The following is a 27,703-nucleotide window of genomic DNA, read 5'->3' on the forward strand; positions in this document are numbered from 1 at the left end:
CTTTAATGTTTTTAATTTTACCTATATCTTTTTATACTTTTAATTTGATGTTTTGTATAAACAATATGTGAAATCATTACCGTAAAATATAATTGACCACTTAAATAATTTTTAGACTTTTCTGTTTTTCAAATATTAGTCCTGCTTACTTAGAAAACTGCACATTGTTTTGGTTTTGCGGCCTGTTACGTAGATGATTAGGTCATCTGCGAAGACTATGAAGCGTTTATGGGTGGATGTATTGAGATTAAATAGATTTAGTAAGTGGCTATTGTAAATACAGAAAAGTAACGGAGAATTTACTGTTCCTTGTTGTAGACTATTTTCTATGGAGAATTCTTTGCTTAATTTTTTTTTTTTTTTTTTATTTATTAAAATTCATAATTTGTCCAATTTGGACATTTGGTGGAATTTTTTAACGATTAAATTAGCATGTTGGTGGCTACCCCCAGCGGGGTACCATCCTCGTGTCTGTTAGGTTATGTCCTTTATAAGGTCTGCTGGGTGCTTCCTTTTTAGTCTTCTGTCCATATTTATGGTTTTGTATGTTTCCGCAACTAGCCGGTTTGGGTGTGTTGCTATTCTTGAATTGTATTTCTCGGCGTATCTGCTAATTTCTTCCTTGACCGTTGGCATTCCCAGGTCCCTCCGTATATCTTCGTTTCTGACGTACCAAAGTCCGTTTACTATTGTTCTGAGGATTTTAGCCTCTATTACTTCTATTTTGTTTATATGGCTCATTGCTGCCGTCCCCCATAGTGGTATTCCGTACGTCCAGATTGGTTTTATGATCGTTTTATATATTTTTAATTTATTTTCTGTGCTTAATTTGGATTTTCGGCTTGTTAGCCAATGCATTTGTCTCCTTGTTTTCTGTATTTTTCTACTATTGATTTGATATGTAGTTTCCATGTGAGTTGTGTATCTAGGTGGAGTCCTAGGTATTTGACATGCTTTGTTTGTGTTATATGCGTGCCGTTCAATAGGATGTTTGGTGGTATCTTTTTTCGTAGCGTGAATGTACTATGGTTGCATTTATTGGGGTTTGCTTTTATTTGTTTTTCTTGTAGCCAATTTTCTATTTTTATGATATGTTCTTGTAGTATTTTGACTGCCGTTTCTGGGTTACTATGCCTGACTAGTATAGCTGTGTCGTCCGTGAATGTCAGTACTTTACTATTGGTACTTGTTGGTATGTTAGCTGTGTATAATGTGTATAGTATTGGGCCTAGGACGCTTCCTTGTGGTACCCCGGCCTTGATGTCTTTAACTTGAGAATATGTGTCCTCGATTTTTATTACGAAGGTTCTGCAGCTTAGGTAGGATTTTATTAAGTGGTGTATTTGCTCCGGGAATTGTTTCCTAATTGTTTGTAGTAGACTTTCATGGTTAATTTTATCGAATGCTTTCTCTATGTCTATAAAGAGGGCTGTGCAGTATCCCCTGTTTTCTAGTGCTACTATTATTTCGTTTATAAGCCTGTGCATTTGCTCTATCGTGGAGTGTTTGTTTCTGAAACCAAATTGGTGATCCGGTATTAGTCTTTTTGTCTCTATTATTGGTTTTATGCGGTCGTATATTATCTTTTCCAGTATTTTGGAAAATACTGGAAGCAGTGATATTGGTCTGTAAGATGCAGTTTGGTGCGGGTCTTTGCCTGGTTTATGTAACATTTTGATCTGTGCTAATTTCCATGGTTTGGGGAAGTATTGAATTCTTAGAATTGCGTTGAATATTACTGTTATTAGTCTTATTGCTTTTGGCGGAAGGTTTTTTAAGATTTTACCATTAATTAGGTCGATTCCTGGCGCTTTGTTGTTTTTTGTTTTATCAATTATGTTTCTAATTTCTTGTGCCGATGTTTTAGGTATGGTGTATTCCTTGTCGGCTGCGGTAGCAGTGGTTTGTGGATCCTCCTCCGTATGACTTTTGAGGTTGCTGTTGTTGGTAATGTGTGGTGTGAATGTGTTGTAGAGGTGGTTGAAGAATTCTTCAGCTTGTTCTTCGTTGCTTCTTGCCCATGTGTTATCTGCTTTTCTGATTGCCGGGACGGGTATTATTGGCTTCCTTATTTTTTTCGTGGCTTTCCATAGTGAATAGTTGGTGTTCTCGTGTGTGGAGAGTGTCCCTATGAACTTTGAGAATTCGTTATCGTTGTGCTCCTTTATTTTGTTTTTTATTTCCTTTGCAAGTTTGTTTAAGTGTTTTTTGTTTTCTCGGGTTCTGTATTTTTGCCATTTTGCTTTTGCTTTTCTTTTTTCTTTGATTTTGTCAATTTCCTGCGGTATTGTTATTGTTTGTCTGCTGGTTGGTTCGGGAGTAGTGGTTGTCCTTGCTGCTTCCTGAATAGTTGCTGTCAATGTTGCTACTGCCTGTTCTATGTGTTCAGGAGTTTTTAACGGGATGTTGCAGTTTATTTTGCTTTCTATTATCTCTTTGAAAGTTTGCCAATTGGTGGTTTTATTGCATAGTGTTTCTGGTTTGCTATAGTGAATTGGTTTGTTTCTGTATTCAATTATTATGGGTGTATGATCGGAGCTGAGCTCGAGGTTGGGTGTTATTTTTAGTTTATTTGTGTTTAGTCCCCTTGTAACTGCAAAGTCCAGAAGATCTGGTTTTTTGTTCAGGTCAGTCGGCCAATGTGTCGGTGTTCCTGTGGATAATATATTGAGGTTATTATTTCTAATGTATTTTTCCAGTGTTCTACCTCGAGGTGTAATGTTTCTTGATCCCCAGAGCGTGTGCTTTGAGTTGTAGTCTCCCGCTGCGATGTACTTGTCCCCTAGGTCCTGGAAGTATTCTTCCCACATTTGTGTTGTTATTTTGTGTCGCGGAGGCACGTATACTGCTGACAACTGGAAGTGGTTGCTGCTAGTTTGAACTGTAACAGTGGTTGCTTGTAAATATTCTTTGTTCACTTGGCTGTGAAGATAATGTTTGATATCGTTTCTGACTATCACTGCTGTCCCTCCGTGAGCTTTTCCTGAGGGGTGTTTGGTATCATATATGGTGTAGTATGGTATTTTCAAATAGTTTTTTGTAGTGAAGTGTGTTTCTGAGACAAGTAATATGTCTATATTATTATTGTATATGAATGTTTTAGTTTCGAGGGCCCGTTGTTGTAGGCCGTTTGAGTTCCAGGCTGCTATTTTTAGAGTGTCCGTTTTTATTTTTTGCTTAGCACGTTTGTAATTAGTTGTAGCATGACTGTGATTTGTTGGGTTTGCTGTTTGAGTACTGCATTTTGTTCGCTTATCATTCTGGTTAGCATTTCGGTGTTCTTTATGGATTGTTTGAGCAGTTCTTTGATTTCTGCAGTGTCGTTGTTACTATTGCTGTGGTATTGGTTATGTGTGTGTGTTGGTTGGCTGGTTACTTGAGCATAGCTTAGACCACCAATGGTGTTGGTGCTGATAGGTTTGGTGTTTATTGCTTGCTCTGTATTTGGTAATGTTTCAGGTTTTGTGCTGTCATGATGGGCTTGTGTGTTAGTGCTTGTCCTGCTTCGTAGGGGCGGGAACAGTTTTCGTTGTAGTTGTTTTCTTACTTCACAGCCTTTATAGCTGGCTGGGTGGTTACCGTTGCAGTTGAAGCATTTAACTTTTTCTATTTTTCCTGAATATGGGCAGTGTGCAGTTAAGTGATTTTTTGCGCACTTGACGCAGGCTGGGCTTCTGTTGCAGTAGTTTTTAGTGTGTCCGTATTGTTGACACCGCATGCATTGAGGTATATCTTTTTTGTGTCGTGGTGGTTCGACTGTTACTATTGTGTTTAGTATTTGTTTGATATCATATATTTCCTTGTTATTGATTCTGGGTTCAAGTTCTATTAAGAATAGTGGTAGGGGTTGCTTAGTGTCGAATCTTGTTATATTGTTTATTGTTCTAGTTTGATGTCCAATTTTAGCTAACTCATCGCTTAGTTTATGTACGTTGGTTCTAGGATGCAGTCCTCTTATGACAATTTTATAGCTCCTTTCAGTTTTAAGCTGATAAGTGTGGTAGATGGCATTTTTTTCTTTTAATGCTTTTATAACTTTCCTAAATGATTCTGGTGTGTTTGTTTGAATTTTTACTTGATCCAGTTTTGTTTGCTTTATTGTGTAATTGTTTTTCTCTTCTAGATTATTTAGTAGATCAATGAGCGGGTCTATTATTTGCGCCTCGACAAAGATTGGTGGTGGTTTTGTAATATGGTTTGTTTGGGTAATGGTTTTACTTACGGGGTCAGAGTCTATTTCTTCAGTTAGTGAGTTGAAGGAGTTACTTAGTGGTAATTCTTGCAGCCATCGCTGCTTTTCTGTGACTGGGTTTCCTATGGCACTTGTGTCTGTGGTTGTTTTACGTTTTTTGCTAGCCTTCACTGGCTTCCAGCTTTCATCCTGGTAGTATCTTTCATGTTCTGAATTGCTATCTTCCTGTCCCCGATGCTCTTTTGTTTCTTCTGTCTCCATGTTGGTTTGTTTGGTTTTTATATAATATGTTTCTCCTTTTGTTGCTATGTTTATAGTTGGTATCTGCATTGTTATTTTATTTCCTCCTCACTATCACTTTGCAGCACTATTACTTTGGAGCACTTTTTCACTATTCACTTATACCTGGAGAGGACGACCGTCTAGACACGTCCGTCCTCCTCGGCTGTCCGAGCAGGAGTTGCTGGGCACTTAACGCAAATCAACGAGTAGCCGCCTGCCTAATAGACATCGAAAAAGCCTTCGACACCGTCTGGATCCCAGGGCTCATTTATAAAATGATTAAAAAGAACCTCCCCGAATACCTAATCAAAATAGTATGGGACATGATAACAAACAAAACTTTCATAATGACCGACGGCTCGCACACTTCAAGCAAAGAATTCTCCATAGAGAACGGCCTGCAGCAAGTAAATTCCCCGCTACTCTTCAGCATCCACAATAACGACTTACTAAACCTCTTTAACCTCAACACATCCACACATAAACGCTCCATAGCCTTCACGGATGACCTAATCATCTACGTAACAGGCCGCAAAACCAAAACGATAAGAACAGAACTGCAAGAACTGTTTAACAAAATCAGCGATTACTATCATACATGGAAACTAAAAATTAACGCAAGCAAATGCGAAACCATACTATTCAGACCCATGACAAGCAAAATCGGCCCAGCAGAAAGGGAACAAGTCAGGGAATTCCGCCTAAAAGAAAAAGCAAACGAAGAGAACCTCATACCACACAAAAATTGCGTAAAATACCTAGGAATAAACATAGATGAAAAACTAAATTATAAGCAACACATCGAAATCCAACTCTCCAAAGCCAGCAAAGCCTTTTGGAATACAAAAAGGCTGTTTTATTCCAGACTTCTCGATAGCAAAGTAAAAATCATGTGCTACCAATCGCTAATAAGACCCATTATAACCTACGGCTGCCCAATATGGTACAACATACCAGCGTCAATAATGGAAAAAATTCGCATATTTGAAAGAAAATGCATCAGAGCTTGCCTGAGCATTTACAGATCAGAACACAGCGGATACAGAAAATACATAAAAAACAAAAAAATATACGACTTAGCCAACATCCACCGCATCGACTGTCACATCCTAAAACTAACGAGAAATCACTTCTCGCAAGCCGCGAAGATCAAAGAAAACAGCCTAATCTTCGGCTGCTTATACCCAAACGACGCATACTTCAAAAACACTCTGTTAACAGGCTACATCCCCCCCGAAGCCTTCCTATACCTAGACGAAAGAAACTATTTTATTTTGGAAAAAAAATGATGTAAAAAAATATGTAAAAAACCTGGAATTAATAAACAAAGATAAAAAAAAAAAAAGTACTCGTTCTCGTCCGATCACGAAAGTCAAGCAGCGCTGGGCACGGTTAGTACTTAGATGGGTGACCGCTTGGGAACTCCGTGTGGTGTTGGCTCTTTTTACTTTTGTTAACACTTAGCCAACCAAACCATCAGGTCTTCCCTTTGTGAAGAACATCACTGAGTGACCGAACGGGGAGATCTCCCTTTTTGACTCTAGCAACGCATTCCCTTTTTTGTTGTTGTTGTTATTATCAGTTATTGTTTACTTATCCAGTTACCTAGAATTGTTCCCAATTAATTGCGACTCTTCTTCTGCTTTTATAAAGTGCAATATGTAGTAAAATACACCAATTTAGTGGTCTTAAAATTAATTAAAAAGTTACACTATCAGTTATGACTAAATAAAGTTGAAGTCGAACGATACCACACTGTAAAAAAAATATTAAAGTGCATTATGAATTTTTAACTTCACGTTCAAGTCGTGTCATTTATCATTGGTCGTCTTTAATGTTTTTAATTTTACCTATATCTTTTTATACTTTTAATTTGATGTTTTGTATAAACAATATGTGAAATCATTACCGTAAAATATAATTGACCACTTAAATAATTTTTAGACTTTTCTGTTTTTCAAATATTAGTCCTGCTTACTTAGAAAACTGCACATTGTTTTGGTTTTGCGGCCTGTTACGTAGATGATTAGGTCATCTGCGAAGACTATGAAGCGTTTATGGGTGGATGTATTGAGATTAAATAGATTTAGTAAGTCGCTATTGTAAATACAGAAAAGTAACGGAGAATTTACTGTTCCTTGTTGTAGACTATTTTCTATGGAGAATTCTTTGCTTAATTTTTTTTTTTTTTTTTTTTTTTTATTAAAATTCATAATTTGTCCAATTTGGACATTTGGTGGAATTTTTTAACGATTAAATTAGCATGTTGGTGGCTACCCCCAGCGGGGTACCATCCTCGTGTCTGTTAGGTTATGTCCTTTATAAGGTCTGCTGGGTGCTTCCTTTTTAGTCTTCTGTCCATATTTATGGTTTTGTATGTTTCCGCAACTAGCCGGTTTGGGTGTGTTGCTATTCTTGAATTGTATTTCTCGGCGTATCTGCTAATTTCTTCCTTGACCGTTGGCATTCCCAGGTCCCTCCGTATATCTTCGTTTCTGACGTACCAAAGTCCGTTTACTATTGTTCTGAGGATTTTAGCCACTATTACTTCTATTTTGTTTATATGGCTCTTGGCTGCTGTCCCCCATAATGTTATTCCGTATGTCCAGATTGGTTTTAGTATTGTTTTGTATATTCTGGCTTTATTTTCCAGGCTTAGCTTGGATTTTCGGTTTATTAGCCATTGCATTTGTCTCCTTGTTGTCTGTATTTTGTTTATTATTGCTTTGATATGCTGTTTCCATGTGAGTTGTGTATCTATGTGGAGTCCTAAGTATTTGACCTTTCCTGTTTGTGTTATGTGCGTACCGTTCAGTAGTATACTTGCTGACTTCTGCTTACGCAGTGTAAATGTTATGTGATTGCATTTGTTGGGGTTAGCTTTAATTTGTTTGTCTTATAGCCATTTTTCTATTTTTGTGGTGTGTTCCTGTAGTAGTGTGACTGCTGTATCCAGGTTTGTGTGCCTGACTATTATTGCTGTGTCGTCCGCGAATGTAAATACTTTACTGTTGGGAGTTGTAGGTATGTTGACCGTGTATAGCGTGTAGAGAATGGGTCCTAAGACGCTTCCTTGCGGAACCCCTGCCTTGATTAGTTTAACTTCAGAGTACGCGTCTTTTATATTTACCGTGAATGTTCTGTTACTTAGATATGATTTTATTATCTGATAAATTTTTTCCGGGAATTGTTGTCTGATTGTGTGTAGTAGGCTTTCGTGGTTTATTTTATCGAAAGGTATCCCTATGTCCATAAAGAGAGCTGTGCAGTATTGTTTATTTTCAAATGCCAGTATTATCTCATTAATGAGCCTGTGCATTTGCTCTATTGTTGAATGTTTGCTTCTGAATCCAAATTGATGATCCGGTATTAGTTTTTCTTTCTCTATTAATATTTTTATGCGGGCGTAGATTATTTTTTCCAGTATTTTGGAAAATACGGGAAGCAGTGATATAGGTCGGCAGGATGCTGCTTGGTGTGGGTCTTTGCCTGGTTTCTGCAGCATGCTAATGCGTGCTTGTTTCCATGGTTTAGGAAAATATTGTGTTCTCAGTATTGCATTGAATATTATTGTAACTAGCCGTATCGCTTTTGGAAGAAGGTTTTTCAGAATTTTGCCGTTGATTAGATCAATTTCTGGTGCCTTGTTGTTTTTTGTTTTTTCGATTATGATTCTGATTTCTTGTGCCGTTGTTTTAGGTATGGTGTATTGATTATCCGTTGTGGAATTAGTGGATCGTGTTTCATCGTCAGTAAATCGATTGAGATTGCTGCTGTTGCTATTATGTGATGTAAATGTACTGCATAGGTGATTGGCGAATTCTTCGGCTTGTTTTTCACTGCTTTTTGCCCATGTATTGTCTTCTTTCCTGATTGCTGGGACTTGTTTTATTGGCTTCTTCATTCTTTTCGTGGTTTTCCATAAGGAGTAGTTGGTATTTTCATTCGCTGATAGTAATTCTATGAATTTCGTGAATTCTCTTATTTTGATTTTTAATTCCTTTGTAAATTTGTTTAGGATTTTCTTATTTTCGCGTGTTCTCTGTTTTTGCCACGTAGCTTTGGCTTTTCTCTTTTCCCTGATTTTGTCGAGGATGACCTGTGGAATTATTTTTGACTGCCTGCTTTTTATTTCGTGGGTGGTGGCCGTCCATGCTGCTTCCTGTATTATTTCCGTCATATTTACTATTGCCTGTTCAATATGTTCGGGTGTTTTCAGTGGGATGTTACGGTTGATTTTATTTTCAATTAGCTCTTTAAAAGTTTGCCAGTTGGTAGTTTTATTGCAGAGCGATTCTGTCTTGTTATACAGTATCGGTTTGCTTGTGTATTCTATTATGATAGGTGAATGATCCGAGTTGAGTTCGAGGCTGGTTGTTATCTTTAATTTGGTAGTGTTTATACCTTTTATAACTGCGAAGTCTAGCAGGTCAGGTAATTTGTTGAGGTCTGTTAGCCAGTAAGTTGGTTTGCCTGCAGAGAGAACGTCGAGGTTGCTATTTCTAATATATTGTTCAAGGGTTCTATCTCTCGGAGTGTTGATTCTGGAACCTCATAGTGTGTGTTTTGCGTTGAAGTCTCCTGCTGCTATAAATTTGTCTCCTAAGGTTTGGAAATACTCCTCCCATATTTTGGGTGTCATTTTGTGTCTCGGGGGTACATATACTGCTGAAATCTGGAAGTAATTGTCGTTGGTTTGTATTGTGACGTCGGTTGCTTGTATGTGTTCTTGGTTTGTTTGGCTGTGTAGGTGATGCTTGATGTCATTTTTTATTGTTACTGCTGTTCCTCCGTGGGCTTTACCTAGGGGGTGTTTGGTATCGTAAATGGTGTAATACGGTATTTTTATGCAGCTTTTTGGAGTGAAATGTGTTTCTGAGACAAGTAGTACATCAATGTTATTTTTATATAGAAATGCTTTAGTTTCTGGGGCTCACTGCTGCAAGCCATTGGAATTCCAGGCTGCTACTTTTAATATGTCCATCTCTATTTTTTACTTAGCAAGTTTGTGAGTAGTTGTAATATGACTGTTGTTTGTTGTACTTGTTGCTTAAGTGTTGCATTTAATTCACTTACCATTTTTCCTAACATCTCTGTACTTTTAATGGATTGTTTGAGCATTTCTTTGATTTCTGTAGCGTCTTCGATGTTGTTGTTTTGATTCTGGTTATTTGTGAGTGTTGGTTGTCTAATATTTTGGGTTACTTGCGCGTAGCTTCGGTTCCCTTGGGGCTTAATGCTTCTGATTATGGCGTTAGGTTCGTATTGTGCTGTCAATGTAGTGTCGTTAACCGTTATACTTTGTCGTGGTTGGTGGTTGTTGAATGATTTATTGCGAAGTGGTGAAAACAGTTTACGTTGTAATTGTCTTCTGACTTCACATCCTTTATAGCTGGCTGGGTGGTTTCAGTTACAGTTATAGCATTTAACCTCTTCTATTTTTCCAGAATATGGGCAGTGTATTGTTAAGTGATTTTTTGCGCACTTAACGCAAGCTGGGCTTCTATTGCAATAATTTTTAGTGTGTCCGTATTGTTGACACCGCATGCATTGCGGTATATCTTTTTTGTGTTGTGGTACTTCCGCTGTTGCTATTGTGTTTAGTATTTGTTTGATATCATATATTTCCTTGTTGTTGTTTCTGGGTTCCAGTTCAAATCAAAATCAAAATAAATAAATTCCAAATCAAAATAAGAGAATTCACGAAATTCATAGAATTACTATCAGCGAATGAAAATACCAACTACTCACTATAGAAAGCCACGAAAAAAATAAGAAAACCAATAATACCCGTCCCAGCAATCAGAAAAGCAGATAACACATGGGCAAGAAGCAACGAAGAACAAGCTGAAGAATTCTCCAACCACCTCTGCAATACATTCACACCACACATTATCAACAACAGCAACCTCAAAAGTCATACGGAGGAGGATGCACAAACCACTAGTACCTCAACTGACAAGCAATACACCATACCTAAAACATCAGCACAAGAAATTAGAAACATAATTGATAAAACAAAAAACAACAAACCGCCAGGAATCGAACTAATCAATGGTAAAATCTTGAAAAACCTTCCGCCAAAAGCAATAAGACTAATGACAATAATATTCAATGCAATTCTAAGAATTCAATACTTCCCCAAACCATGGAAATTAGCACAGATCAAAATGTTACATAAACCAGGCAAAGACCCGCACCAAACTGCATCTTACAGACCAATATCACTGCTTCCAGTATTTTCCAAAATACTGGAAAAGATAATATACGACCGCATAAAACCAATAATAGAGACAAAAAGACTAATACCGGATCACCAATTTGGTTTCAGAAACAAACACTCCACGATAGAGCAAATGCACAGGCTTATAAACGAAATAATAGTAGCACTAGAAAACAGGGGATACTGCACAGCCCTCTTTATAGACATAGAGAAAGCATTCGATAAAATTAACCATGCAAGTCTACTACAAACAATTAGGAAACAATTCCCGGAGCAAATACACCAATTAATAAAATCCTACCTAAGCAGCAGAACCTTCGTAATAAAAATCAAGGACACATATTCTCAAGTTAAAGACATCAAGGCCGGGGTACCACAAGGAAGCGTCCTAGGCCCAATACTATACACATTATACACAGCTAACATACCAACAAGTACCAATAGTAAAGTACTGACATTCACGGACGACACAGCTATACTAGTCAGGCATAGTAACCCAGAAACGGCAGTCAAAATACTACAAGAACATATCATAAAAATAGAAAATTGGCTACAAGAAAAACAAATAAAAGCAAACCCCAATAAATGCAACCATAGTACATTCACGCTACGAAAAAAGATACCACCAAACATCCTATTGAACGGCACGCATATAACACAAACAAAGCATGTCAAATACCTAGGACTCCACCTAGATACACAACTCACATGGAAACTACATATCAAATCAATAGTAGAAAAATACAGAAAACAAGGAGACAAATGCATTGGCTAACAAGCCGAAAATCCAAATTAAGCACAGAAAATAAATTAAAAATATATAAAACGATCATAAAACCAATCTGGACGTACGGAATACCACTATGGGGGACGGCAGCAATGAGCCATATAAACAAAATAGAAGTAATAGAGGCTAAAATCCTCAGAACAATAGTAAACGGACTTTGGTACGTCAGAAACGAAGATATACGGAGGGACCTGGGAATGCCAACGGTCAAGGAAGAAATTAGCAGATACGCCGAGAAATACAATTCAAGAATAGCAACACACCCAAACCGGCTAGTTGCGGAAACATACAAAACCATAAATATGGACAGAAGACTAAAAAGGAAGCACCCAGCAGACCTTATAAAGGACATAACCTAACAGACACGAGGATGGTACCCCGCTGGGGGTAGCCACCAACATGCTAATTTAATCGTTAAAAAATTCCACCAAATGTCCAAATTGGACAAATTATGAATTTTAATAAATAAAAAAAAAAAAAAAAAAATTAAGCAAAGAATTCTCCATAGAAAATAGTCTACAACAAGGAACAGTAAATTCTCCGTTACTTTTCTGTATTTACAATAGCGACTTACTAAATCTATTTAATCTCAATACATCCACCCATAAACGCTTCATAGTCTTCGCAGATGACCTAATCATCTACGTAACAGGCCGCAAAACCAAAACAATGTGCAGTTTTCTAAGTAAGCAGGACTAATATTTGAAAAACAGAAAAGTCTAAAAATTATTTAAGTGGTCAATTATATTTTACGGTAATGATTTCACATATTGTTTATACAAAACATCAAATTAAAAGTATAAAAAGATATAGGTAAAATTAAAAACATTAAAGACGACCAATGATAAATGACACGACTTGAACGTGAAGTTAAAAATTCATAATGCACTTTAATATTTTTTTTACAGTGTGGTATCGTTCGACTTCAACTTTATTTAGTCATAACTGATAGTGTAACTTTTTAATTAATTTTAAGACCACTAAATTGGTGTATTTTACTACATATTGCACTTTATAAAAGCAGAAGAGTCGCAATTAATTGGGAACAATTCTAGGTAACTGGATAAGTAAACAATAACTGATAATAACAACAACAACAAAAAAGGGAATGCGTTGCTAGAGTCAAAAAGGGAGATCTCCCCGTTCGGTCACTCAGTGATGTTCTTCACAAAGGGAAGACCTGATGGTTTGGTTGGCTAAGTGTTAACAAAAGTAAAAAGAGCCAACACCACACGGAGTTCCCAAGCGGTCACCCATCTAAGTACTAACCGTGCCCAGCGCTGCTTGACTTTCGTGATCGGACGAGAACGAGTACTTTTTTTTTTTTTATCTTTGTTTATTAATTCCAGGTTTTTTACATATTTTTTTACATCATTTTTTTTCCAAAATAAAATAGTTTCTTTCGTCTAGGTATAGGAAGGCTTCGGGGGGGATGTAGCCTGTTAACAGAGTGTTTTTGAAGTATGCGTCGTTTGGGTATAAGCAGCCGAAGATTAGGCTGTTTTCTTTGATCTTCGCGGCTTGCGAGAAGTGATTTCTCGTTAGTTTTAGGATGTGACAGTCGATGCGGTGGATGTTGGCTAAGTCGTATATTTTTTTGTTTTTTACGTATTTTCTGTATCCGCTGTGTTCTGATCTGTAAATGCTCAGGCAAGCTCTGATGCATTTTCTTTCAAATATGCGAATTTTTTCCATTATTGACGCTGGTATGTTGTACCATATTGGGCAGCCGTAGGTTATAATGGGTCTTATTAGCGATTGGTAGCACATGATTTTTACTTTGCTATCGAGAAGTCTGGAATAAAACAGCCTTTTTGTATTCCAAAAAGCTTTGCTGGCTTTGGAGAGTTGGATTTCGATGTGTTGCTTATAATTTAGTTTTTCATCTATGTTTATTCCTAGGTATTTTACGCAATTTTTGTGTGGTATGAGGTTCTCTTCGTTTGCTTTTTCTTTTAGGCGGAATTTCCTGACTTGTTCCCTTTCTGCTGGGCCGATTTTGCTTGTCATGGGTCTGAATAGTATGGTTTCGCATTTGCTTGCGTTAATTTTTAGTTTCCATGTATGATAGTAATCGCTGATTTTGTTAAACAGTTCTTGCAGTTCTGTTCTTATCGTTTTGGTTTTGCGGCCTGTTACGTAGATGATTAGGTCATCCGTGAAGGCTATGGAGCGTTTATGTGTGGATGTGTTGAGGTTAAAGAGGTTTAGTAAGTCGTTATTGTGGATGCTGAAGAGTAGCGGGGAATTTACTTGCTGCAGGCCGTTCTCTATGGAGAATTCTTTGCTTGAAGTGTGCGAGCCGTCGGTCATTATGAAAGTTTTGTTTGTTATCATGTCCCATACTATTTTGATTAGGTATTCGGGGAGGTTCTTTTTAATCATTTTATAAATGAGCCCTGGGATCCAGACGGTGTCGAAGGCTTTTTCGATGTCTATTAGGCAGGCGGCTACTCGTTGATTTGCGTTAAGTGCCCAGCAGATATCCGACGTAAGTTTGTTTATTGCGTGGATTGTGGAGTGTTTGTGGCGGAAGCCGAATTGGTTTTCCGGGATTATCTTATTTTTTGAGCAGAATGCTGCTAGGGGGTTGTTTATGATCATTTCGTATACTTTGCTTATGTTGGGGAGGAGGCTCATGGGTCGTAGGTTTGCAGGTGATGAGCCGTCTTTATTTTTTTTTTTGTAATGGCTATGAGTTTGGCTTTTTTCCATTTTTTGGGGAAGTACGTGTTGTTTAGTGCGTTATTAAACAGTACTGTGTAGTACCATTTTATTTTGTTTGGTAGGCGTTTGAGCGAGATGTTTGGGATGCCATCGAAGCCGGCGGATTTTTTGTTGTTTAGCGCGGAGAAGATTGTATTTAGTTGATTGAAGTTTGTAAAGTAGTTTATTTCTGGGTCGGGCTGTTTGGGGTCGTCCGATGTGTTTTCGTTTGAGAATGTGCAGACTGTTTTGTTTAGCGCTATGTCTTGTTTTATTTTATTTTTTAGTATGTTTGTTTCGGCGATGATAATTCTGTTTAATTGTTCTCGGCCCTTGTGTTCGTTTTGTGTGTGAGTTTTGGCGAAGTGGGTGCCGATAATGTCTAGTTTTTCCGTTGTTTTTGATATTATGAAGTTGCCCTCTGTGTCTTTGTTGGTGTTGTGTATCTCGATGCCTGCTTCTTGGATGAGGGAGGCTTTTTCTGGAGGCAGTTTGAGGGGCGGGATGGAGTTTTGTTCCTTTGGTCTGAAAATTTGATTTATCTGCGGGAACATGCTAGCAGAGTCTTTTTTGGAGATATCTTTATTTTATTTGTCCAGTATATATATATATATCTATATATATATTATATATTATATATATATATATATTATATATATTATATATTATATATATATTATATATTATATATATATTATATATTATATATTATATATATATTATATATGTATATGTCGGAGATGCAGAGACATCGAGCCTTTCTTTTGGAAGATTTCTCAATACTTGGGCTCGGGGTGACATAACTGGTCGCCGAACGTAGCCACGGTCACGGGATGAACGAAATGTTTTACAAAGGAGGTTCCAGTGTTAAGGGATACGCTGTATAAACAATCAAGTCTTGATCAGGAGCAATGCTGGTTTATGTGGAACTGCCTAGTTACGGCGCTTGGGAATTTGTTGATATTCCCGATCGATATGTATTTGATATATGTAACTGTATCTGTCTTTTATTTTGCAATCTCCTTGGAGAGTTTACTGTCATCGTCTTGGAGTGAGTCTTAGAGAAACCCTGTGCTAGAGTGAACGTGTCAGTGTGCTATCAAAAAAAATATTAAAACGTACAGAAAGTTTCCCGTTGACCGTGGATTCGTTACAGAACCCAAGAATATTATTTAAAGCATTTGTTTACTTATTGTTTGATATCTTAGTTAACCGATAAACTAACTTTGTAAAGAAATATAATTTTATGTAAATACAACCTTTATTGAACATCATGATGGCAAATGCTAACGAAGAATCGTCTCGCGCTCGAAATCTAAACGATAATTCGACATCAGAAGTGGGATACGTGCTGAAGCAAAACGATATAAGATTTCTGATTTCTTCCGAAACAAATGTCATTACTGTGGTAACTACGGTCATAAAGTAGTGGATTGTCAGAGAAGAATAAAATTTGGAAAGCAGAAAAACATACAGAACTCGGAGGAAAGGCGATCAGCTACATCATCAAAAGTGGCATGCTTTAAGTGTCGCGAGGAGGGACATATTGCGCCTTATTGTCCGCTATTGCGGAAGGGGAAAAATAACAGTAGTACACCAAAGGGTAGCAATGATTATAATAATGAGCGTCGGGTCGACTTCTGTGTTACGGAAACTTCAATGGGTAGATTAACTCATCTGGGTGAGTCGTTTCCATTTTATTTTGATTCTGGAGCAGAGTGTTCGCTGATTAAAGAATCTGTGGCTTTGAAATTTTCCGGTAAAAGAGAGTAATCAAACAAAATTAGATCCTAAGTACAGGGATCCATTTATAATAGCAGAGATTTTGGAAGGAGATAGATATATTTTAAAAACGATGGATGGCAGACGGTCGTATAAGTACAGTCATGATAAGTTAAGGAAAATGCCAGATGGTTGTATTCCTGCTGAATTGGATGTGTGTAATGATGATATTGGCAACGACAGTGACGATTGAGGTACAGTGATTGAGAAGGAATGTTTTGATCATAACATTTCACACACGCCCAATGTGGTGTTGTGAAGTAATTTGGTGTTTCACACACGCCCAATGTGGTGTTGTGAAGTAATTTGGTGTTTCACACACGCCCAATGTGGTGTTGTGAAGTAATTTGGTGTTTCACACACGCCCAATGTGGTGTTGTGAAGTAATTTGGTGTTTCACACACGCCCAATGTGGTGTTGTGAAGTAATTTGGTGTTTCACACACGCCCAATGTGGTGTTGTGAAGTAATTTGATGTTTCACACACGCCCAATGTGGTGTTGTGAAGTAATTTGGTGTTTCACACACGCCCAGTGTGGTGTTGTGATATAATTTGGTATATTCATGTATAAGAGTAGTACTATGATGTGTTCTGGTGAGAGGTTCAGAAGTCTAATGACTGGAGGATCAGAGGATGCAACTAAATAACAGTTTTGGAGAAAGACATTGTAATATGACAGATTGTTGTTTATGTTTGTTAACAAATATTTAGTAAGAATCTTTGTTGTTGTGGTGGACCCTTGGCTTATTAGAATGTTTTGTTAAATTGTAAAAGATGTTAAATTGAGTCTAATGTTAAGAAAACCGAATATTTTAGATGCACCCGAGGACGGGTGATTGTCAGGATGGCCGTGTCGGAGATGCAGAGACATCGAGCCTTTCTTTTGGAAGATTTCTCAATACTTGGGCTCGGGGTGACATAACTGGTCGCCGAACGTAGCCACGGTCACGGGATGAACGAAATGTTTTACAAAGGAGGTTCCAGTGTTAAGGGATACGCTGTATAAACAATCAAGTCTTGATCAGGAGCAATGCTGGTTTATGTGGAACTGCCTAGTTACGGCGCTTGGGAATTTGTTGATATTCCCGATCGATATGTATTTGATATATGTAACTGTATCTGTCTTTTATTTTGCAATCTCCTTGGAGAGTTTACTGTCATCGTCTTGGAGTGAGTCTTAGAGAAACCCTGTGCTAGAGTGAACGTGTCAGTGTGCTATCAAAAAAAATATTAAAACGTACAGAAAGTTTCCCGTTGACCGTGGATTCGTTACAGAACCCAAGAATATTATTTAAAGCATTTGTTTACTTATTGTTTGATATCTTAGTTAACCGATAAACTAACTTTGTAAAGAAATATAATTTTATGTAAATACAACCTTTATTGAACATCATGATGGCAAATGCTAACGAAGAATCGTCTCGCGCTCGAAATCTAAACGATAATTCGACATATATATATATATATAAATATATAATATATTTTATAAATATAAAAATAATTAAATATTTATGTTTCCCAATATATTTTATAAAATAATTATATATCTAATAATTAATAAATAATTATATTTTATATAAATATTCATATTACATATTTATTTAGTTTAAATTTTAAAATATTTATATAAATATATAAATATTTATATTAAAATAATTATATAATTATATTTATAATTAATAATTATATATTAATATATACTTATATATAAAATAATCAATTTTTTCCCAAAAATGTTGCATTTTTTCAAAAAATAATTAATTTTTTTTCAAAAATATTCACATATATTTTAAAAATTTTTATACATAAATATCTATTAAATTAATTTAAAATCAAATTTTTTATATTTAAATATTATTAAATTTCCATTTTTTTTCTAAAAAAAAAAAGAAAATGGAAATTTTTAAATATATAATTATACAATTTTAAATATTTAAAACTTACTTAATTATAAAATAATTCTATAAATTTAATTTAAATATAAATTAGTTATTAAATTTAATTTAAATAATTATATTAAATTATTAATTAAATAATTTGAATAAAAATTAAAATTAATAAGTTAATTTCTTAAATAAAATATATATAATAATAACATTTTTATAAAAATTTTTCTATTTAAATAAATAAATTATAATAATTAATTTTTAATATATATGTCGGGTTGGCGTTACGATTAGAGTTAGGGTTAAGGGCGTAAACGAATCCCTATTGACACTAGACGTGATCACTATGCAATAGAGGAGATATTTACTAGTGCAAACATGACCATGTTGGAATTGGACAAGTAATCGCGATAAATTGACACTCGAGAAGCTAATGACAATGATCATAGGCTCAATAACGAATCCACGGTCAACGGGATGACGAACTCTACTCTTCTTTAGCGTCTAAGTTGTACTCAATGTTAATGCGTGGGGCAATCACTACGTATCCGAGAGTTACTTGAATCGTCGTCGAGATCGTACCGGAGAGTGTCTCTCCGTCGCGGTGATGCTGTCGAAGAAAACTATGATGGGTGTGCCTAAGGGCACGAGATCATCGGATTCGCGGAGAAAAGTCTTCGCTCGAAGGGTGAGGGAAATTGACGTTGCTGTTAATTGGTCAATTTCCATGTTGGTGGTTAGAGAAAGATATTAGCTGTCCTTGGGGAAAGTTGCTAGCGAGAAGCGTCGTTCGTGGAAGGATAGATTTCTCTTATCTTCCCGTAGATGGGGCACGGGCCATTTGTCTATTTGAGAGACTTTGTGTAATTGAAATTTAATATTCGTAGCGGGTCCTCGCCCAGCTAAACATATACTGTGAAGATGCGTTGGCATCTGGCAATCGTCTTACCCGAAGGACAAAGTCTGCGTGTGGCGAGCCACGGGACAGAAATCGTTGAAATGTTTACCGTCGTGCCCCGTCCCAAGTATTTCTTTTAAGGAAAGCTATAGAGTTACTTCATGCCTCTGTTAGGTAAAACGTTCATCCCTTGACCGCGACTACGTTCGGCGACCGGTTGTCACCTCGAGCCCGAGCTCACTATCATAAATTTCGAATAAGTACAGTCGGATCGAATTACAACAGTTTCTTAGTGCGGCTATGATGAAATCTGGGTTACAGCGCTAAGGGGGTCCTCCCACCGCTCCAAAGGGGAGGCTCCGGTGTTCTTTCATCTCCGACATATATATATATATATATATATATATATATATATATTTATTAAAATTTAAATTTTAAAAATTGATTAAATTAAAAAATTTAAATTTATATAAAAATTCTTTTAAAATTTATCGATAGGGTATGGGCCTAATAGCTTATATTAGCTTATTATATATATATATATATATATATATATATATATATATATTTATTTATTTATTTATTTATTTTAATAGAAAAATTTTTATAAAGATGTTATTATTATATATATTTTATTTAAAATAATTATTTCAATTTAATTTAATTATATATATATATATATATATATATATATATATATATATATATATATATATATATAATAGGCTAATTTATATATATATATATATATATATATATACTGGACAAATAAACTAAAAAATATCTCCAAAAAAGACTCTGCTAGCATGTTCCCGCAGATAAATCAAATTTTCAGACCAAAGGAACAAAACTCCATCCCGCCCCTCAAACTGCCTCCAGAAAAAGCCTCCCTCATCCAAGAAGCAGGCATCGAGATACACAACACCAACAAAGACACAGAGGGCAACTTCATAATATCAAAAACAACGGAAAAACTAGACATTATCGGCACCCACTTCGCCAAAACTCACACACAAAACGAACACAAGGGCCGAGAACAATTAAACAGAATTATCATCGCCGAAACAAACATACTAAAAAATAAAATAAAACAAGACATAGCGCTAAACAAAACAGTCTGCACATTCTCAAACGAAAACACATCGGACGACCCCAAACAGCCCGACCCAGAAATAAACTACTTTACAAACTTCAATCAACTAAGTACAATCTTCTGCACGCTAAACGACAAAAAATCCGCCGGCTTCGATGGCATCCCAAACTTCTCGCTCAAACGCTTACCAAACAAAATAAAATGGTACTACACAGTACTGTTTAATAACGCACTAAACAACACGTACTTCCCCAAAAAATGGAAAAAAGCCAAACTCATAGCCATTACAAAAAAAAAAATAAAGACGGCTCATCACCTGCAAACCTACGACCCATGAGCCTCCTCCCCAACATAAGCAAAGTATACGAAATGATCATAAACAACCCCCTAGCAGCATTCTGCTCAAAAAATAAGATAATCCCGGAAAACCAATTCGGCTTCCGCCACAAACACTCCACAATCCACGCAATAAACAAACTTACGTCGGATATCTGCTGGGCACTTAACGCAAATCAACGAGTAGCCGCCTGCCTAATAGACATCGAAAAAGCCTTCGACACCGTCTGGATCCCAGGGCTCATTTATAAAATGATTAAAAAGAACTTCCCCGAATACCTAATCAAAATAGTATGGGACATGATAACAAACAAAACTTTCATAATGACCGACGGCTCGCACACTTCAAGCAAAGAATAATATATTATAAATTAATATATTATTATTTACTGTAGGATTAGACGTTGATACACGAGCATATTTTACATCAGCTACAATAATTATTGCCGTACCTACAGGAATTAAAGTTTTTAGATGATTAGCAACATATCATGATTCAAAAATAAATTTCAATATTACAATTATTTGATCAATTGGATTTATTTTAATATTTACAATTGGGGGATTAACTGGTGTAATACTTTCTAATTCATCAATTGATATTATTTTACATGATACATATTATGTAGTAGGTCATTTTCACTATGTTTTATCAATAGGAGCAGTTTTCGCTATTATTACAAGTATTATTCATTGATTTCCAATAATTACAGGTTTAACAATAAATCAAAAATGATTAAAAATTCAATTTATTATAATATTTATTGGTGTAAATATAACATTCTTTCCTCAACATTTTTTAGGATTAATATCTATACCTCGACGATACTCAGATTACCCAGATTCATATTATTGTTGAAATTTAATCTCTTCAATTGGAGCAATAATTTCAATAAATAGAATATTATTTTTAATTTTTATTATTTTTGAAAGATTAATTTCTAAACGATTAATTTTATTTAAATTTCATCAATCATCACTTGAATGATTAAATAATTACCCTCCTTTTGATCACTCATTAATTGAAATTCCATTAATTTCAAAAAATAAAATTAAAAATATTTTCAATAAATAAATTACCTTTTTAATATAAATTTTACATTTAATATAATATTAATATGGCAGATTAGTGCTTTGAAATTTAAATTCAACTATAAAGATATTTATTTTTCTTTTATTAATATAAATATTTAATATAATATTAATATGGCAGATTAGTGCTTTGAAATTTAAATTCAACTATAAAGATATTTATTTTTCTTTTATTAATATAAATATTAAATATAATATTAATATGGCAGATTAGTGCTTTGAACTTAAAATTCAACTATAAAGATATTTATTTTTCTTTTATTAATATAAATATTTAATAAATCAATACTTTGAATTGAATTTAAAATTCAAATAAATTTTATTAATTATTAAAAATTTCTACATGAAACATATTTTTATTTCAAGATTCAAATTCTTTTTATTCTGATAATCTTATTTCATTTCATAATTTAACAATAATAATAATAATAATAATTATTTCCTTAACTATATTTTTCATTATAGATTTTTCAATAAATAATTTTTTAAATTTAAATCTTTTAAAAAATCATACTATTGAAATTATTTGAACTTTAACTCCTATAATTATTTTAATAATTATTTGTTTCCCATCTTTAAAAATTTTATATTATATTGATGAAATTATAAATCCTTATTTTTCAATTAAATCTATTGGTCATCAATGATATTGATCTTATGAATATCCAGAATTTAATAATTATGAATTTGATTCATATATATTAAATTGTGCATCAATAAATCAATTTCGACTTTTAGAAACTGATAATCGATTAATTATTCCATTTAAAATTTCAATACGTATAATTGTATCTTCTACAAATGTAATTCACTCATGAACAATCCCTTCATTAGGAATTAAAGTTGATGCAATTCCTGATAGAATTAATCAACTAAACATATTTTAATCAACTAAACCAACAACCTCAACCACCTTACCACATACGAACCCACACACTGGCCCACCGACACAAACAAAATACCCGATCTCCTTGATTTCCTCATAACTAAAAATATCTCGTCAAGACACGTCCAAATCAATTCCTCGGCTGATCTCTCCTCTGATCATTCCCCCGTGATAGTAACAGTCAGTTCAACTATCATCGAGAATACACCTAATGGCTCCATTCATAACCAACACACCAACTGGCAGCTCTTTAGAGAAGTCTTTACACACACAACTTCAGCCTCAACTTCACTAAAAACCAATGAAGAAATCGAAGCAGCCACAGAATACCTAAACACGAGCATAATAAACGTTATCCGCTTCTCCACACCGGCAAAAAAGTCCATCAGCAAACACGAATATCCCCAGTACATATTAAAAAAATAGCAGAAAAACGTAGACTAAGAAGAGTATGGCAGACCCATAGAACACCGGAGGACAAACGCAAACTAAACAACGCAACTAGAGAACTATCCAAAACCATAAAAAACTACAATAATGACTGTTTTCACAAATATCTCGTCAGCTTGTCCCCCACAGCTGACTCCAACTACTCACTATGGAACGCCTCCAGGAAACTCACGCGCCCCCACAAATAATACCTCCAATCCGCCGTCCGCAGGGTGGATGGGCGCGTAGCCCTATAGAAAAAGCCAAACTATTTGCCATACACTTAACTGAAGTATTCAAACCCCATTCCTCCATAGCTGCTGCGGACGTTACCGAATACCTGCACACTCCCTTCCAAATGTCCCCTCCTATTGAACCCTTCACCTCTGCAGAGATCATAGAAGCAATCAGTCGCCTAAACCCCAAGAAAGCAGCAGGTCACGACCTAATAGGAAATAAAGCAATCAAGGAACTTCCCATAAAAGGGATTGCACTCATCGCATCAATCTCTAACGCCATCCTCCGCCTTGAACACTTTCCTAAGGCTTGGAAAATCTCACTCATCACCCTAATCCCCAAACCCGGTAAACCAATATATGAAACCAGCTCCTATCGCCCAATCAGTCTTTTACCTACCCTGTCTAAACTATTCGAGAGGATGCTCACGAATCGTCTCCTTCCACTCCTAGAAGAATTGAAAACACTCCCAGACCACCAATTCGGCTTCCGAAAACAACACTCAACAATAGAGCAAATCCACCGCATAACCCACATGATCAGCCAAACCCTTGAAAAGAAAAAATACTGCTCAGCGGTATTCCTAGACATCCAACAGGCATTCGATAAAGTATGGCATGAAGGGCTACTCTACAAGCTCAAAAAGATCTTACCCCATCCATACTACTCCATCTTAAAATCCTACCTAACCAACAGACAATTCATAGTTAAGTGTCTAGACGCCACTTCCGCAACATTCCCAATAGAATCCGGCATACCGCAAGGTAGTGTCCTCGGACCCCTACTATTCTCCATCTACACTGCCGACTTACCTATATCAAACGAGGTAACAATAGCAACATTTGCAGACGACACAGCGCTATTAGCTATCCACGCAGACCCGGCAATTGCCTCATCCACTTTCCAGCGATGTCTCGACCCCATGGAAATGTGGTTCCAAAAATGGGGCTTCAAAATAAACGAAAAAAAATCCTCACATGTAACCTTCACGCTCCGAAAACAAACCTGCCCCCAGGTCGTCATTAACAACACAATAATCCCAAGCAAGGACCCCGTAAGATACCTGGGCATGACCCTGGACAGGAGGCTAACTTGGAAAAAACATATCTCCGAAAAAACAAAGCAACTAAAGGAAAAACTAAGAAAATTCTATTGGCTCACGGGCCGATGCTCCAAACTAAACATACAGAACAAAATAACCCTCTACAAGGCCGTAATAAAACCTGTCTGGACCTACGGAATCCAACTATGGGGAACAGCAATAACTCCAACATTGAAATACTCCAACGCTTCCAATCGAAAACCCTAAGATCCCTAATTGATGCACCTTGGTACGTTACCAACGAAGCAATCCACCGTGACCTCAAGATACCTACAGTCAAAGATGAAATACACAAGTCCAGAAGCTGATATATCACAAGAGTCAACAACCACCACAACCCACTAGTCACCCAACTACTGGACACGACGGACCAGATCCGCAGACTAAAAAGAAAATACCCTCTAGATTAAATCCTTAGTTTCTACTAGAACCAACAATATAAAACTATTATAATCCATGTCATTGTATCACGCCAAACTAAGTTACTGAAAATTCTCAACGAGAATTGATTGTAAATATTCTAATAAATAAAAAAAAAATTTATGTAATATGTGCTTTATAAGATATTTGTAGATACACATTGCACGTGTCTCAGCATTCTTTTTGTCGCACCATCTTTTGTACCACCATGCATACGAAACAGTTGCATTCTTCTGTTTTACAAGACGCTACGCACGCACATACTCTCACACAAACTCATACTCATATGTATGTAACTGTGTTCAGAGTGTTATAACAGAGTATCAATGAGGAATCTGGCTCTTGCTCTGGTTCACGTCACCGATCATGTACACCTCCCCCGCACATGTTAAGGCATTTAAGAATCTTATTGTTCCAGTGTGCATCATTAACGCCTCGTCGATAAACACACGAGAGTACTCCTCTTTTACTCCGTTAACCAATACAGACCCGACGGTCCTAACGTCACGCAACCAAATTTTCTCCGAGACAGTTGGATATCTCCTCGCTAATTTATCTCGTATTTCTTTCGCGCCCTTCTTCGTCATGGTCAAGATAATATCATTCGTCCTAGAAAAAACCGGAACGATAAACTGATTTATCAAATGGGCTTATCACACCCAGGCGGTCCATTAACCCAAGTTATATTGGGCAACGGAACACATGTCACATCAACACCCCTAATATTATTCGAAATCTGCTGATTTAACATGATCTCAGTTTTATGCGAAACTAGAACATATCTACAGTCGGTATCAAAAGGTGGATTTTGTCATCAAATTTTACATACTTATCTTTTACAAAACCAAAATTATACTTTTTTGTATATTCTTTGACTAACCATCTCTTAATGATGTTGTCGACAAGTTAAAGGATTTTTCCCCTAACTGACGAATAACACCTAAACTAATTTTTAAAGAATTATCACCGATGAACGAAATATAAAAATCATATTCTTTCGGGTTAAATGAGTCAGCCAAAAGGGTTGAATACCTGAATTCTATCATAGCATTTACGAAATTTGTGTGGAAATCTTAACCAACTAAATATTCCGGCAACCGGGCCATTCCCAGATCTACGTTTGTCACTTTCGGGAAAACCAGCGGTAAAGACTGTTCCATCGCCATAATCTCCGATGGAACTAAGGTCATTAATGGGTGCAAATCTACTGCGAGTGCTGAACAGATGGAAGTGTTTCACCATTCATCTCAAAAAGCAGCCAGGACGAGAACGTTAATATCGTCCGCTATCTCCAGAGTGACTGTTCCCAAATCAGACGGCAACCAACATAAGAACTTTTCTATCTCCGTCGCCGTCGCAGCGGTCGCGCAAACTTTCGGCAATATATCTCTTCGAAGCATCCGCGAGTGCCGTCTTCAGGTTTAGACCTCGCATCTCACACAAATGAGCAAAAGTGGCCACACTCTGGTTCACACGGATTGCTTGGTCGTCATTATCCCCTAGACCACCTATACGTGCGTCCGAAAATATCACGGAGGTCATGGCATTACTCAGCAACACAGGTTCGCTAAACGTGTCAACGTGGTACAATCCCGCGTGCGCACAGACCAGAGATGGTATATAACAATCCCAGGGAACTGTCGCGAAAAGGTACCCAAAAACATGCCTGACATGTAGGAAACCGTTATTGCCTTCCGCTTGGACGCCATTCTGACATTCTCTCACAAAATGCCCTGCTTCCCCACATTTGAATCATCCTCCTTTTTTTGCAACAAATGCGTTAGTTCTTCTTTCTCCATGATCAAATTTATTTTGCATTTCAGCTATTTCGATTTTATTTTTCACATACGCTACTGTTTCATCTTCTTTCTTCAAGGCATCAACCAAATCTCCCATATAGCTATATATTTCGGATAAGATGTTTAGCAAGTAAATCAGTTTTTCCTTTTCTTTCACTTGTGCACCCGCATTTTTTCATACATTTACTAGCTTATCAAGCCTTATTTTTCCTCTCTATTTCTGCACACAATTTTTAGCGCTGTAAATTCCTTCAAACACATCTCGTCTAACTTTTTCATTATTCCATATGCCGTTTGTTCTTCACTAATAAATTCTAATTGCTTATTTGAGATGTAAGTTATATTCATTGCCTTCAAATCATTTTCCTCCCAGTCTGCATTATCTGTACTAGTCTTTTTTCTAATTACGATAGTATCACATTTTTTAAGCTTCAGAAACATGGTAATTGTTTTCTTCTACATATTGTAATCCTCTCCATCAAACACCGGTATCGTGATTTCCTTCCTTTCCATTTTATTTTTTTTTCTTTTTTGTTTATTCTCAAACGTTCCCGCGTGTTCGAAATCTTCCTATTGTTTTCTTACTTAACATTTGGTGTCGTGATCTTTTCCATAAACTTCTCGAACTTTTATTCACTTAATGAAACTCATTCACTGATTAAATCCCCCGAACAAACCAACCAACAAAATCAACAGAACCATTAACCATGCTCTGTTGCCATGTTAAGATATATTAATTTTAGTTTTTCAGCACTGTATCATATTTGGATCTTGCCTTGAACACTTCTACTCTATTAGTGTTGCTCTTCTTAAGATATCGTTCTCGCAGGAGGTTTATAGCACTAACAAAAACCCATCGCCCTTACCCAACAGTTCTCGTTATCATGTGACGCTCATACACATACGTGTGTGTTCACTCTACGTTTCCTTACTCTCGCACGTACAATACCAATGTACTATATATTCAACAAGTAAGTGCAGCAAAGGCACATGAAGAATCTGCTCTAGAACTTTTATAAGACGAGGTCATCGATAACAATGATGTTTATATTCAAATTGAAATATATATGATCGAGCCACAAATACGCTTCGATTTAAATCCATTTGAATGGTAGAAGGCTAAGGCAAACAAGTATCCAACAATTTCCGAACTTACCAAGAAATATTTAACAATTCCAGCAACGTCGGCGATATCGAAACGAAGTTTTTTGTATGCTGGAAATATTGTAACAAAAAGAAAAAAAGGGGGGAAGGAGCCGTTTACTTTCACAAAATTTTAATATTTCAGTTTTCTTATCTGAAAATAAGAAGTTAATAAACTAAACTTTATTAACCAAAACCATGTTTCTTATTTTCACCTGCAACCTAATAAATTAAATCTCATAAAAAATGTACATATCTAAATATTCTGACATTTAATTATAAAATAAAACATGAGGTACGGGTTAATACACGTGAAACTATACATTTCGATACGTGTATTCGTGAATCTCAGTACACGGATGTATATATAGATATTATGATCCCTGTATCCCTGTATTTTGATATATGTG

The 27,703-nt window shown here is 36.0% G+C and overlaps 1 protein-coding gene across 9 annotated transcripts in view; it reads right to left on the reverse strand.

Moving 5' to 3' along the window:
- Nucleotides 1–27,703, reverse strand: part of LOC105666845 (dynein axonemal heavy chain 9-like) — a 115,007-nt gene that overhangs the window by 64,426 nt on the left and 22,878 nt on the right. The window lies entirely within an intron of this gene.

The sequence above is a fragment of the Bombus terrestris genome, chromosome 17 (genome assembly GCF_910591885.1).
Source record: "Bombus terrestris chromosome 17, iyBomTerr1.2, whole genome shotgun sequence".
Classification (NCBI taxonomy): domain Eukaryota; kingdom Metazoa; phylum Arthropoda; class Insecta; order Hymenoptera; family Apidae; genus Bombus; species Bombus terrestris.